Here is a 15,884-nt window from a genome sequence, read left to right on the forward strand (position 1 = left end):
TGGCCTTGGCAAATATATTTTGTTTGTTTGCTGAAAAAAGTTAGAAACCGTCGGTCTGGGATATAGTTCAGATGGTAAATGTTTTTAATTTTCATTCCTTCCATGAATTTATCCCTTTTTGTGTTCTAGCACAACGCTTCCCTATTTGGAAGCCTCTTATTGTATTTCTATATGAATAATATATAGTCTAATGACTAATTCGTTTTTTGTGCTAGGGCACTGGTAATAATAATTTATTATTACCCTATTTTATTATATATATATATATATATATATGTGTGTGTGTGTGTGTGTGTGTGTGTGTGTGTGTAGGAGCACTCCGTCGGTTTCGCCGACGAGGATCCCAGCCGATACGATCAACGGAACAGCTTCCTCGTGAAATTAACGAAACTTAGAGCAACGAAACTGTTCTGCACGCACTACCCGACCACAGTGATTTTATCTCGAACACCTGCCGTCGCGTGCCGGATGGATCCGGCTATCGGTTGAGTCCATTTTGAAAATTGTTCCACCGTTATTCTTTGGTCTGAAAGGACAGGCAGTTTTGATGTCTATAATTGGCAATAGCGAAGAGCCCTCATAAACTTTTTCAAGCTTAACTTTTAAAGGAAACTGAACGTAAGGAAGAAAGTGCTGCCGTCCAGTGAATTCGTAATAAAGTAGGTAAGAATGGCCAGAATGATCCAGTGTCTCCTGGAAGAGTCATACAACAAACACCGACTTATACCAGGGACTACCTAAGTAACATTGAAGATACAGCATAGAAGGATGAGGCTAGCTGGAGACTGCATCAGACACACTGATGAAATTGCTAACAAGCTAGTGCTCTGACAACCAACGGAAGGAAGAACCAGAGGAGGAAGGGGAAAGACGACCTATATCGACAACTTCCGGGAGGATACTGGTATGGAACGGGTACAGGAGCTGAGACCATTGTGGAAGATCGAGATGAATGGGGGGGGGACATGTAGAAACTCTCTTGGGGCGTCCTTTGGGACGACCTAGATAGATAGATAGATAGATAGATAGATAGGTAGATAGATAGGTAGATAGATAGATAGATAGATAGATAGATAGATAGATAGATAGATAGATAGAAAGGTTGCGAGCTGGCAGAAACGTTAGCACGCTGGGCGAAATGCTTAGCGGTATTTCGCCCGTCGCTACGTTCTCAGTTCAAATTCCGCCAAGATCGACTTTGCCTTTCATCCTTTCGGGGTCGATAAATTAAGTACCAATTACGCACTGGGGTCGATGTAATCAACTTAATCTCTTTGTCTGTCCTTGTTTGTCCCCTCTATGTTTAGCCCTTTGTGGGCAATAAAGAAATAAGATAGATAGATAGATAGATAGATAGATAGATAGATAGATAGATAGATAGATAGATAGATAGATAGATAGATGATCCAAGCTAACTATTCTGCTCTGAGCATGGGCCTATAGATTGAAGAATGAGAAAAGGGAATTAATTGCCCTAGAGGTCAGAACGATCGTAATTTCTACTCTCATTCTTTCGGGCTAAAATAACTACTAGTTGAGAACTAGGATTGATGTAATCGACTAATACCCTTTTCCATGAAATTTAAAACATTCTACGTATAATACGATTTAAAATTTCGGGGAAAAGGCCCTACTTTTAGACCTTCTACTTATTGCTGGAAGAATCGTTAGAGAGCCGGGCAAAATGCTTAACGGTATTTCGCTCGTCTTTACGTTCTGTGTTCAAATTCTGCTGAGGTTGACTTTGCATTTCATCATTTCGGATTCGATAAAATAAGTATCAGTGGAGCACTGGGGTCGATGTAATCAAGTTACACCCTCCTGCAAACCTGCAGGCCTTCTACCTAAATTTGAAATCATTATCATTACTATCATTACTGCTGTTGTTGTTTTTATGTTGTTGTTGCTGGTGGTGGTGGTGGTACAAAGGCGGCGAGCTGGCAGTAACGTTAGCATGCCGGGCGAAGTGCCTGGCGGTATTTCGTCTGCCGTTACATTCTAAGTTCAAATTTCGTCGAGGTCAACTTTGCCTTTCATCCTTTCGGAGTCTATAAATTAAGTACCAGTTACGCACTGGGGTTGATGTAATCGACTTAATCCGTTCGTATGTCCTTGTTTGTCCTCTCTATGGTCAGCTCTATGTGGGCAATAAAGAAATAAGAATCGTTAGGACTAAATTAACCATTAGCCATTGTGTCTCTTAACTTCAGAGTTTAAAGTGAAGAAGATTTGGCTGCTATTTATACTAAGTTAACTAATCACGTAAAGACATTAATAGCATTTCGTCCGTCTTTACGTTCTGAGTTCAAATTTTACCGAGGTCGACTTTGCCTTTCTTCATTTCGGGGTCGATAATACAAGTATCAGTCAAATACTGATTTCGGTGGAATTGACTATCCTCTTCCCCACCAAATTTCAAGCCTTGTACCTATAATAGAAAAGATTATTATTATTATTATTATCACTAATATTATTATTAAGGTGGCGAACTGGCAGAATCGTTAGTACTCGGACAAAATAATTAGTGGAATTTCGTACATCTTTACGTTCTGAGTTCAAATTCTGCCGAGGCCGACTTTGCCCTTCATCCTTTCGGGGTTGATAATTTAAGTACTATTTGAATACTGGGATCGATGAAATCAAGTTAACTCCTTCCCTAAATTGGTGACCTTGCACCAAAGTTTGAAACCATTATTATTATTATCACAAATACACACATACAAAGTATACTCAAGAGTTTCCGTACCCGTACATGTGTGCATGCGTATGTAAGTATGTTGCTCATTATAAGTGTGTATGTTTACAATTTCATCCGAATGCATTCCTATTTGTAGATATTTGCGTATAGGCATGAAGATACGTCGTTAAATGTTTATACGCGAGTAAGCCTTCTGTATTACAACTATAAAGTTTCCATTGGTAAAATATCTGTACGTGCGTGTGTTTGTGAATGAGTCTACCGGAAAATGCTCGTTTAAAGATGTATTCTGTGCATATACTGTATACATACATACAAGCAGTATGTGTGTATATGTATGAAAGTATATTGTAATTTGTTTGTACACATGTGTGGATGTATGAATGTATGTGTGCGTGTGTGAACATGCATCCGTATGTGTTCGTGTGTTCGTTAGTTATATGTACATATACGTGTTCGTGTTGATTTCTGAACGTCTGCATGTGAATGAGACTAAATGTGAATAAGTTTCTATGTATGGTGTGTGTGTGTGCGTGCGCGCGCGCGTGTGTGTTTGTGTGTGTGCGTCTGTGTGTGTGTGTGTGTGTGTGTATTAATATATGTATTTTTGTGCGCATAAACATACACAAACATATATCAATTTGTATTCAGAGGGGCAGTATATTTATATATATTTATTCTCACATCCGTATATACATATATATATTCATCTATATGTGTGAATACATACATATATACATGCATACATATATACATATGAATGTATGTATGTATATATATATATATATATATATATATATATAACATTATACATATAGATGAATGTATATCATTACGCGTGTATGTATATATATGTATAATAATATATATATATATATAATATAATATATATATATTATATATACTATGTATGTATATATATATGTAAATTATCTATATATATATGTATATATATATATATATATATAATAATTATATGTATGTATATATATATATATATATATATAATATATATACATAAATACATGTACATATATGTGTGTGTATGTGTGTATGTATATATATATAAAATATACATAGGCGCAAGCATGGCTGTGTGTTAAACACCTGTGCTTCCCAACCAACGATTTCGGGTCAGTTCCACTGCGTGGCACCTTTTTCTACTGTCTTCTACTATAAGCCTTGGGCCGACAAAAGCCTTGTGATGGAATTTGGTAGACGGAAACTGAAAGTATCCCCATACACACACACACGTAATATATATATATATATATATATATAAATAATATATATATATATATATATATATGTTATATTTCGGATTGGTCACTTTTAATTTTACCAAATAGACATACGCACGCTATATTCGTTTTCACTTCAGGTTGATTTTGTTATTTATTTTATGTCCTATTTCTGGAAATCTTTTGTCATATGTCCTGTGAACAATATTAAAATAAATCCGAAATGAAAAACCAGCATAGTGCGTGTGTTTATTTGGTATTAAAAAAAAACGATCATCCCGATGTATAACAACTTGCAAAACAAATACATAAACGTAATGTGTGTGTGTGTGTGTGTGTATGTATATATATTATATATATATATATCTACATGCATATGCTTATACATATATATGTGTATATACATACAAATCTAAGCGTATATGGTTCCGGGTTCAGGCCCACTGCGTGGCACCTTCGGCAAGTGTCTTCTACTATAGCCTCGGGCCGACCAAAGCCTTGTGAGTGGATTTGGTAGACGGAAACTGAAAGAAGCCCGTCGTATATATGTATATATATATATATATTATATTTGTGTGTGCGTGTATGTTTGTGTGTCTGTATGTTGTCCCCCTAGCATTGCTTGACAACCGATGCTGGTGTGTTTATGTCCCCGTTACTTAGCGGTTCGGCAAAAGAGACCGATAGAATAAGTACTGGGCTTACAAAAGAATAAGTCCCGGGGTCGAGTTGCACGATTAAAGGCGGTGCTCCAGCATGGCCGCAGTCAAATGACTGAAACAAATAAAAGAGTAAAGAGAGTATGTATATATATTCTTCCCATGTCTTTTTGTAAGCACTACATACTTGTAATCACACACACACACACGCTCACGCACAGACACACACACATGCATGCACGCACACACATACACACACACACACACACACACACACACACACAGAGGCAAACGAAGCCCGTAGTAAAAGACGCTCTCCTTGTGTGCCATGAGTGGCCAGAGGTTTCTAAGAACACTATTTTTCAACGAAATACCCATACATGAGGCAATGTGTATTTATTGACGGATGGATATTTGGATGTATTACCGAATTGTAGAGTGACTTCGTATATATTGTACACGTGAAGTGTATGTGTAAGCGTGCATCAACGTGTATTCTGTGTGTGTGTGTGTGTGTGTGTGTGTGTGTGTGTGTCTGTGTGTGTGTGTGTGCGTGCTTGTGTGTGTGTGTGTGTGTGTAATACTAGATATTTACGGTAACGTGGTGTCTGCTACTAGACAGATTACATAGGAAAACAACGTTTACGCAACGAACAAGGAGTAACGTAAATTGACGTGTCTGTTAGACTTACGCATTACAACACATCAAAATGGCCACACAAACACACTCTAACTATTGTGATCAACGCAGAAACATGGCCTTCTAGACATACTAGCCAAAATTCCATTAATATATGAGGTACATTATTATACATCCATACATCCATTTATATATACACTCACACATTCACACATGCACTCGACCACATATATCTATATCTATATTTATCTATCTATATACATATGTATGTTTGTGTATATATGTATGTGTACACGTACACACACACACACAAACACTCATTTATATATATATTTGTATATATATATATTTCTATATATATATATAAATATGTTATATATAAATATATATATATATATATTATATATGCATGTATGTATAATTTATATCTATGTATACGTATGCATGTTGTATGTATATGTATGTATAAATGGTCTCTCACACTCATTCTTTCTTTTTCTTTCTTTCTTTCTCCCTCTCTTTCTCCTCCATATATATATCTATATATATATACTTGTATTATGTATATTATATATATATATATTATATATATATATATATATATATATATCTATATATATATATATATTATCATGTATATATATATACTTATAATATATATATATATTTAGAGAGAGAGAGAACATATATGTGTGTGTGTGTTTATGCATGTATTAATATGGGTATTTTATATTTATGTATATATATAAATTTATATATATATAAAGGAGCATTCCGTCGATTACGACGACGAGGGTCCCAGCTCATACGATCAACGGAACAGCTTGCTCTTGAAATGAACGTGCAAGTGACTGAGTACTCCACAGACACGTGTACCTTTATCGTAGTTCTCAGGGAGATTCAGCTTGACACAGAATGTGACAAGGTTGACTTTTGAAATACAGGTACTACTCATTGTTGCCAGCTGAGTGGACTGGAGCAACGTGAAATAAAGTGTCTTGTTCAAGGATAACGCGTAGCTGGGAATTGAACTCTCGACCGTACGATCGCGAGCTGAATACCCTAACCACTAAGCCACGCGCCTTCACTATGTATATATAAATATGTGTGTGTGTTTGTGTGTGTGTGTGGTGTGTGTGTGGTGTATGTGTGGTGTGTGTGTGCATGCATATATATATATATATTATAATATATATATATTATATATATATATATATATATATATATATATGTTTGTATTATGCATATTTTCCTCACAGTTATGAGCCGTTTATAGATAATTACCAAACCTACCACGCAGTGGATTAGAACTCGGGATATCGTGCTTATGAAAGCAAAATCCTCAACCATTCGACCATACTGTGCTTTAAGTATGTACATGTTTGTGTGTGTGCGGGGATACATGCATGAATACATATATACATACATACATACATACATACATACATACATACATACATACATACATACATACATATATATTCATTTATTCTTTTATTCTTTTATCTTTTCAGTCATTTGACTGCGGCTGTGCTGGAGCACAGCACTTAGTCGAACAATCGACCCCAGGATTTGTACTTTGTAAGCCTAGTACTTATCCTATCGAACACTTTTGCCGAACCGCTAAGTTACGGGGACGTAAACACACCAGCATCCGTTGTCAAGCGATGATGAGCAGACAAACACAGACATAGAAACATACACACACACACACACACATATATATATATATATATATAGATGTATACACGATGGGCTTCTTTCAGTTTCCGCCTACCAAATGCACTTACAACGCCTTGGTCGGCCCGAAGACAGTGGCCTAAGGTGCCACGCAGTGGGACTGAACTCGGAACCATGTGGTTGGGAAGCAAGCTTCTTACTACACAGCCATGCGTGCGCCTATATATATATATATATATATATATATATGTTGTGTGTGTGTGTGTGTGTGTGTGTATCTATCTCTCTCTATATATATATATGATACATATATGTATATATAAAAACATACAAATATATGAATGTATATATAAACATATGCAGATACGTGTATGTATACACATGCTCGTGTATGTGCGTGTGTAAGTGTGTGTATGTAATAGTAAGCGCTGTGACAGAGGGACGATGACGGAACACGTTTAATTGGGAAAAAAGACGAAGGACGTGGATAACCCTCATCAGTATTCCACCAAAAATCATCACAATTTCGACGCTTTACCGATAAAATAATTCACTTTTGCGGTGTCAGCAGCAAAAGATGCCGTGGAAAAAATGAGAGAATTTGAGGACAAAATAAGACAAATAGAAGATAAAAAAAGATACAGACGGGATCTTTTAGGTGATCGGTAAAAGAGGCGAGTTTAAACGTATAATAGACGCGCGCACGCACACACATAAACACACACACACTTATATATATCCGTATACATATAAGCAGAGGAAGAATTACGGCAGGATTCTGCACAGTTTTCGCATACCAATTAATCTATACACTAATATTTACATAATACTATATTAGAAAACAGTAAACTGTTACGTATTTTGCAGAATGTTTTCCACGATAATTACAATGTCATATATTATATATTTAATGTTATAGACATACATCAAATCTCAATCACATACGTATGCAAAAATTACAAATTAATCCAGTCTTCATATATGTATTTTTGTAAATATGTTTTGTAAATGTCGTATATTGAAAATGTAAAATATTGACTTCAATAGTTTGTAAATATATGTGTATGTGTGTGTGTATACATATATATGTATGAGTGTATATATATATATTTATTATATACATATAACAGAGTTGCATCAAATATGTAATGCTAGATATATCAGGGAATACTCTTACATACGTATACATTTATGTATATACTTAAATTCCTGTATATATTTATGCATACATACACAACTAAATATATAAATGTATACATATATACATATATACACATATATACACATGTATGTTATAATTAAAATACAATTGCCTGTGTATACTAACGATATATGGATTACGTACAAGTAGACACACTTACACACACACACATATATATATATATATACGTATCTCTCTATCTCTATCTTCTCGCTCTCTGGCTCTCTGTTTCTCTCTCCCTCTCTCTGTGTATACACACAAACATATATATATGCATACAAATAATATATATATATATATATATATATATATATCATATATAATATACATTATATATATATATATATATATATATATAATATATATATATATTATATATATATATATATATATATATATATATATACATATATATATATATTAATATATATATATAATAATAGAAAATCATTATTTCTAAATATCTCAAGAGAGATGTTCAGTGACAGTACTTTAAAGACATGCTGGTAAACAGCCTTTCTTTTAATATATATAATATAATATTTAATTATATTATATTATATTATATTATATATATACATATAACATATATATAAATATAAATATATATATGTAAATTCACACACATATATATATATTTACACACATACACACACGCATATATACATATATATATACATACGTACATATATATATATAATATTATATTATATATATATATATATATATATATATAATATAATATTATATTATATATATATATATACATATATATATATATGTAAATACACACACACCTATATATGTATGTATATGTATATATATGTATATATATATATATGTATGTATATATATGTATATATATATACATGTATATGTATATATTGTATATATATATATATATATATATATATATATATATATATATATATATAATATATATATATATATAATGCACACTGAGTCCACACAAATTCAGACATTCACAAGTGGAAATAGAGAGAGGGTCTATGTGTTTGTGTGTATGTTTGTAATTTGTGGGTGTGTGTGTGTATGTGTGTGTGCCTGCGTGCGTATGCGCCTGCGTTTGTGTGCGTGTCAGAAAGAGTAATACACTAGAAAGGAGGTGAATGACAAAAACATAAACACGCTGAGACATAAACAGATACAAGTGAGTTTGTGTGAACGCCTTTTGTAAAACTTATATGTATACTCACACATACACACATACACATAGATAGATAGATAGATAGATAGATAGATAGATAGATAGATAGATAGATAGATAGATAGACAGATAGACAGATAGATAGATAGATAGATAGATAGATAGATAGATAGATAGATAGATAGATAGATAGATAGATAGATAGATAGATCTAAATGTTGATCTCGTTCATGCTAAGCTCTTGCTTTTGAATATTTATTTATTTTTACATGCATGCTGGAGCACCGACTTTTAGTCGAACAAAACAGACCTCAAGACTTATTCTTTGTAAGCCTAGTATTTATTCTATCCGTCACTTTTACGGAGACGTAAACACACCAGGATCGGATGTCAAGCCACAGTGGGGGAAGACAAACGCAGACACTGAAACAGCAACTACACATTCTTTATTTTCTCTCCTTGTTTCTTTCTGTGTTCCTTTCTGTGGAAGAGCGTAGACCCGAAATATTAAAGACCTCTTCACTTCCCGAGCGCTAAACTAATACGTCTGTTGTCTATACCACCTGCCTTCGTCTTTTGTTTGTTTTTTTTTTTGCAAATTCTCCCTATATATATATATGTACGACGGGCTTCTTTCAGTTCCATCTACCCAATCCACTCACACACGGGGCTAGGTCAGCCCGAGGCTAGAAGACACTTACCCAACGTGCCACGCAGTAGGACTGAACCTGGAACCATGTGATTGATAAGCAAGCTGCATACCACACAGCCACTCCTGCGCCTACAGATGTAGGAATCTCTTCTTTATTTTATATGCTGTTGTACCTTGGTAGGGTCATTACACCAATGATGAATGTGCTCTATGTAATATGCGTTCAGTACCTAGCCACGTTATTTTCTAGATGCTATGTATATTTGTAAGTCCTAAAGTTTGGGTCGGGTATTTTGAGTGCATTTTGTTTTTATCTTTCCCAAAACATTTATTATAAGGATTGTTTGCAGACTCACAAATCTTAAATAATTTTTCTATTTCGTTTAGAAATGCATTATTATCCGTAGGGAATCATATGTATATTAGGAGGCATTTATTTTTCCTGGTGTCCTTCAGAACAATACCTGGTCTATTAGAATTTTTCCTGGTGTCCTTCAGAACAATACCTGGTCTATTAGTCTTTTATTTCCATGCAGATATATATTGATATATCCCAGAGTATAATTTCTTTGCCATTCTCGGTGACCTTTCCTGAGAAATGCTCACGCTATCTGTGTGTGTTTTTTTTCTTTTTACTATTTCATAGTATGGCCATAATTTCCGTATATGTTACTCCAAACGCTATCATACCTGGCTAAAACTAGGCAGTCGGAAAATAACGAAGAGTCTCTAAACCAGTATTGGAATTTTCCCACTTCAACTTCGTTTAACTTTTTCCAGTTTTGGTTAAATAGGAGCAGCGATGGACAAAATGTTTTATGGAGTTTTTACGTTCTCAGTTCAAATCCAGCCGAGGTCAACTTTGCCTCTTATTTTTTGGTGACCCATAAAATACAGCACCAGTGAAGTACTGGGGTCAAAATTACTAGCCTTGTTCTTAAATTAGAAACTGAAGGAGACCAACACTGCCCAGACAATTTATGACAGTGTTAAGGTTGTAAATGTCTATCGATATTCTATCGGTTTCTTTCACCCAACTGCTAGGCTACGAGTACAACAAATCAACACCGTTAGTCAAGCGGTTGTAGGGGACGACCCACACATGCGCGCGCGCATATATGTACATATACAGATCGATAGATAGACAAATAGATAGATAAAAAGATATGTACAGTATATACACGCACGTACGCGCGCACACACACATCGCGCGCGCGCGCACATAAGACCGATCATTTCCGTTATGGGGGTTTATGTACCGTAATAATACTAATATACACACACACACACACACACACACACACACATACAAGTTCAACACCGACGTTCCGGATACAGAATCTCTTATAATTCACACTAATTTATTCAAAAACATAAAATTTCTGCGGCCGCCAGACTAGTTTAGAGATTTTAGACCATGATGAAAGAGAGCAATAACCCGGAATGGCTCTGCAAAACAAGATCCGAAAAATCCATGTTGTTCCTATATATAAACATATATATACATACATACATACATACATACATACATACATACATACATACATACATACATATATACATACATACACACACACACACACACACACACCACAACACACACACACACACACACCACACACCACATATATATATATATATATAATATATATATATATATATATATATATAATATATATATGTATATATAAATTAATAATTAAGCTTACTAACAGACAGTACCAGCAAGCTAATATAGCAGTCAAAATAACCAAACCAGAAGTTTTCAATTGAACACAAAAGTGAAACGGTACTGCTTGTTAGTACACTTAATTATTAATTGAGAATTTTTTAATCTTTATGGATTTTTTATGCATTCTAAGCCACTGCTATTATTATAAACAATAATACCCTCATATATATATATATATATCAACAATAATAAAGGGTAAAATTAATTAATTTTACTCTTTATTATTATTGATAATATAAATCACTCCCTGATAGTAAACTGCAGTTTCCGCGGAATTGCTCGTGGCACACGTGGGTGATTGAGGAAGAATGTGAGATCTCATTTGTCTGTTTGAATTCGAAAGTACTGGTTTTTGGATATATGCTATTCGATGGCGCTTGGTCAAGTACGTATGTTAATTATCAGTACTCTCAAATTAAAAATTTGAAGTACTGTACTGATGAAGGGAATTAAGTGAGTAGAAATTTGGTTTTACATCTTTTTACATCTCTCGTAAACGCGTATACAGTTAATTAAAGCCGAGTGGATTCGTTACTTTTCTCTTTACCTGCGTGAGTTGTAGAGTATTCGGAATGTGGTGAAGCAAATTTTGCTGAACCCTAATTATAATTATGCTCATAATTATAGAATTTTTGTATGTGTATATATATATTTAGTCGCGGTTGTGCGGTTAGAAGTTTGCTTCCCAACCACATGGTTCCAGGTTCAGTCTTACTGCGTGGCACCTTGGGCAAGCGTCTTCTACTACTGCCTCGGGCCGACCAAAGCCTCGTCAGTGGATTTGGTAGACGGAAACAGAAAGAAGCCCGTCGTATGTCTGTGTGTGTGTGTGTGTATGTTTGTACCCGCGCCATCACTTGACAACCGATGCTGGTGTGTTTATGTCCCCAAAACATAGCGGTTCGCAAAAAGAGACTGATAGATTAAGTACTAGGCTTACAAAAATAAGTCCTGGGGTCGATTTCTTGGATTAAACCCCTTTAAGGCAGTGCTCCAGCATTGCTGCAATCAAATGAATGAAACGTGTAAAAGAATATATATATATATATATGTGCACACACACACACACAGACATAAACACACACACATATATATATAGTGAAGGTGCATGGCTCAGTAGTTAGAGCGTCGAGCTTACGATCGTGAGGCTATGAGTTCGAATCCCGGACCGAGCTGCATATTGTGCTATTGAGCAAGACACTTTATTTCAGGTTGCTCCAGTTCACTCAGCTGTAGAAATGACGTCACAGGTACCACACTGTATCGGCTTTTGCCTTTCCCTTGGATAACACTGATGGCGTGGAAAGAGGAGGCCAGTATGCATGAGCGACTGCTGGTCTTCCATAAACAACCTTGGCCGGAGGGTAACTTTCTAGGTGCAATCCCATGGTCAGTCATGACCAAAGGGGGCTCAGCATATATATATATATATATATATATATAATGGACTGTGTATAGTGATCAAATGTAGGTGCCATACATTAGCTCACTCCCTTCATCAAATCGACGTTGTTTGAACAAATGCACGGTGTACCACACGTCAATTGTCGAAGTGATTGTAGAGCTACGTGAGATGAAGTGTTTTGCTCAAGAATACAACGCACCACCCGGTCTCGGAGTTGATGCCACGATCTTGCGATCGCGAGTGCAACATCCCAAACACCAAACCATGCGCCCTGACATACGCACTTATGCACATATACACACACACACACGTATTTTTTGTTATTCTTTTTACTTGTTTCAGTCATTTGACTGCAGCCATGCTGGATCACCGCCTTTAGTCGAATCAAATCGACCCCAGGACTTATTCCTTGTAAGCCTAGTACTTATTCTATCGGCCTCTTTTGCGAACCGCTAAGTTATGGGGACTCAAACACACCAGCATCAGTTGTCAAGCGATGTTGGGGTAGGGGACAAACACAGATACACAACATACACACACACATACATATATATATACTTATATACGACGGGCTTCTTTCAGTTTCCGTCCACCAAATCCACTCACAAGGCTTTGGTCCGCCCGAGGCTATAATAGAAGATATTTACCCCAGGTGCCAGGCAGCGGGACTGAACCCGAAACCATGTGATTGGTAATCAAGCTACTTACCACACAGCCACTCCTGCGCCTATACACACACACACACATGTATATCAGGCTACCACACAATTTTAGTCTATCAGATTCACTTACAAGGCATTGGTTGCTCGAGAGTTACAGTTGAATATACTTACCCTGGTGCCGCACAGTTGCACTGAACCTGAAACCACTTGGATGAAAAGTGAGCTCCTTAACCACACAGCTATTCTTTCGCTCACATTACACATTATAACACAATGATGCAGTGTTGTGTTTTTATAAATCTATTCGACACACCTGTGTTCTCGCTTGAAGTCAATAATTTCTATCACCTATTGACTGATATCGCTAATTTCAGATGGAAAATCCGCCCAATTGACTGTATACTTTGCTTATTATACTGGAGTGTGATAAATAAATCTTCGTTTATAATGCTTAACTCTACCACACTATGTGATCAATAAGTCGAAACATTGTAAGCTTGATTCTGTTTATCACTCTTATGAGGAGTAAATAAGTTGTGTATGTAATTACGTTTATCACACTTTGCGTGAGATAAATGATTCTCGACGTTGTATATTTCTTGAAATTTATCCCACTTCTATGAGATAAATAAGTCCAGACATGTAATGTTTGAATATTCTTATCACACTTATCGTGGGATAATACATATCAAGGTTTCCCATATTTGAATCCATTTATCACACTTGTGTGAGATAAACAAACCATTACAATAATGCAGGCTACAATGTACCGTGAATTAAAAATTCATGCAATATTTCCATCATATTACGGTTCCTGCTGCGACTACTGCTGCTTCTGTTGCTGCGGCCATTGTTGCTATTATTGTTCTTTAATCCTAGGTCGGCTCTGATTGAGTAAACTAATGCTGAAAAGGCATTCCAGCCACGACCGTCTTGTCATTAGAAATACATCAAATAAAGTTTTATTTTAAATTAAAGCCAGAAGTATTTCTTTTTTTGTTTTATTTTTAGAGTGCCTTAGTCGCTGTTTCTAGTAGAACGAGTGACCCCATAGATTCACCCTCATTGCCTCATTATTAGAGTGTCGTTGGTGGGGATGGACCAAGAGATAGTACAGCAGTTTAGATTATCCAACAGGTTTTGGGAGAGATGTTTGCGCAGTATTCAGTCTAGCTCTTCTAATGACATTGCATCTCGACTGTGCTGTTTGTTTACATTTCAGATCCCTCCTCAAAACAACTCTAGATCATCAAAGGAAGGGGCTTTCATAATCTTGATGGTATGTCCCTTCAAACTGTAATACAAACTGTGGGGTTATTGCAAACTTGTGACTGATAGATTTTCGTTCTACTAGCTGTCTTTTATTACAGTATCGCTCGCAGTTCGTGTTTTGGGGCAATTAATTTGCCCGGTAATGCCTCATGTCATCACTTTCCGTAGACATTGGATAATTTATCGCAAAGTTGCAACTGGTGGCTCGTGAACTTATTATTCACCTTGCCCTTAATGATAATGTCTAGCTGTCCAAGAGAGGTAATCCATTTTGATTGTCTCTTCATACTATGATCCATCTCCGCTACTATCATTTGTTCGCGATTGGTAATCGCAGCATAATATAGCAGAACATTCAATGTTCAAAACATGGGATTGTTAATCTCTGCTAATTTTTCTTTAGCTATTTGATCTATTGAGAATAACACTAGGTTGGTCCTTTTTGTATCGATTAGTGTAATGAGACAAATAACCAAGAAATCAAACAACTTTTTCGCATTTCAGCTTTATAGATATTGATGCAAGCATTGGTTCATTTCAAAAGTTCATCCAGTCATGATGTATATATTAGTAATCCTATGTGTTGAGTTTCAGTTAATTTTGACGCTTGGTTGCTACTATGATTCTGCATGAGAAAAATGTGCTTCTTCGCATTTATTCAAAGATAACCAATTTATTTACTAGGCTTGCATTAATGGCAAAAATTCTAGGGGATAGTACTCAACGCAGAGAGATGTATATTTCCCTTATACCGACGTGACTGACTTTGACGCCATTTTCTATTTATTATGCAAGAACGTCTACGTATATAATATATATATATATATGCGTGTGTGCTGTGCTGTATGTGTGTGTTTGTGTGTGTGTGTTGCAT

General features: G+C 35.5%; 1 long non-coding RNA gene across 1 annotated transcript; it reads left to right on the forward strand.

The window, feature by feature from the left end:
• Positions 1-273: 273 nt before the first annotated feature.
• On the forward strand, positions 274-9,844 carry LOC118766307. Its single transcript, XR_005002227.1, has 3 exons — positions 274-284; positions 1,022-1,033; positions 9,720-9,844. It is a non-coding gene; the product is annotated as an uncharacterized LOC118766307 (long non-coding RNA).
• The last annotated feature ends 6,040 nt before the right edge of the window (positions 9,845-15,884 follow it).

The sequence above is a fragment of the Octopus sinensis genome, linkage group LG1 (assembly GCF_006345805.1).
Source record: "Octopus sinensis linkage group LG1, ASM634580v1, whole genome shotgun sequence".
NCBI classification, from domain to species: domain Eukaryota; kingdom Metazoa; phylum Mollusca; class Cephalopoda; order Octopoda; family Octopodidae; genus Octopus; species Octopus sinensis.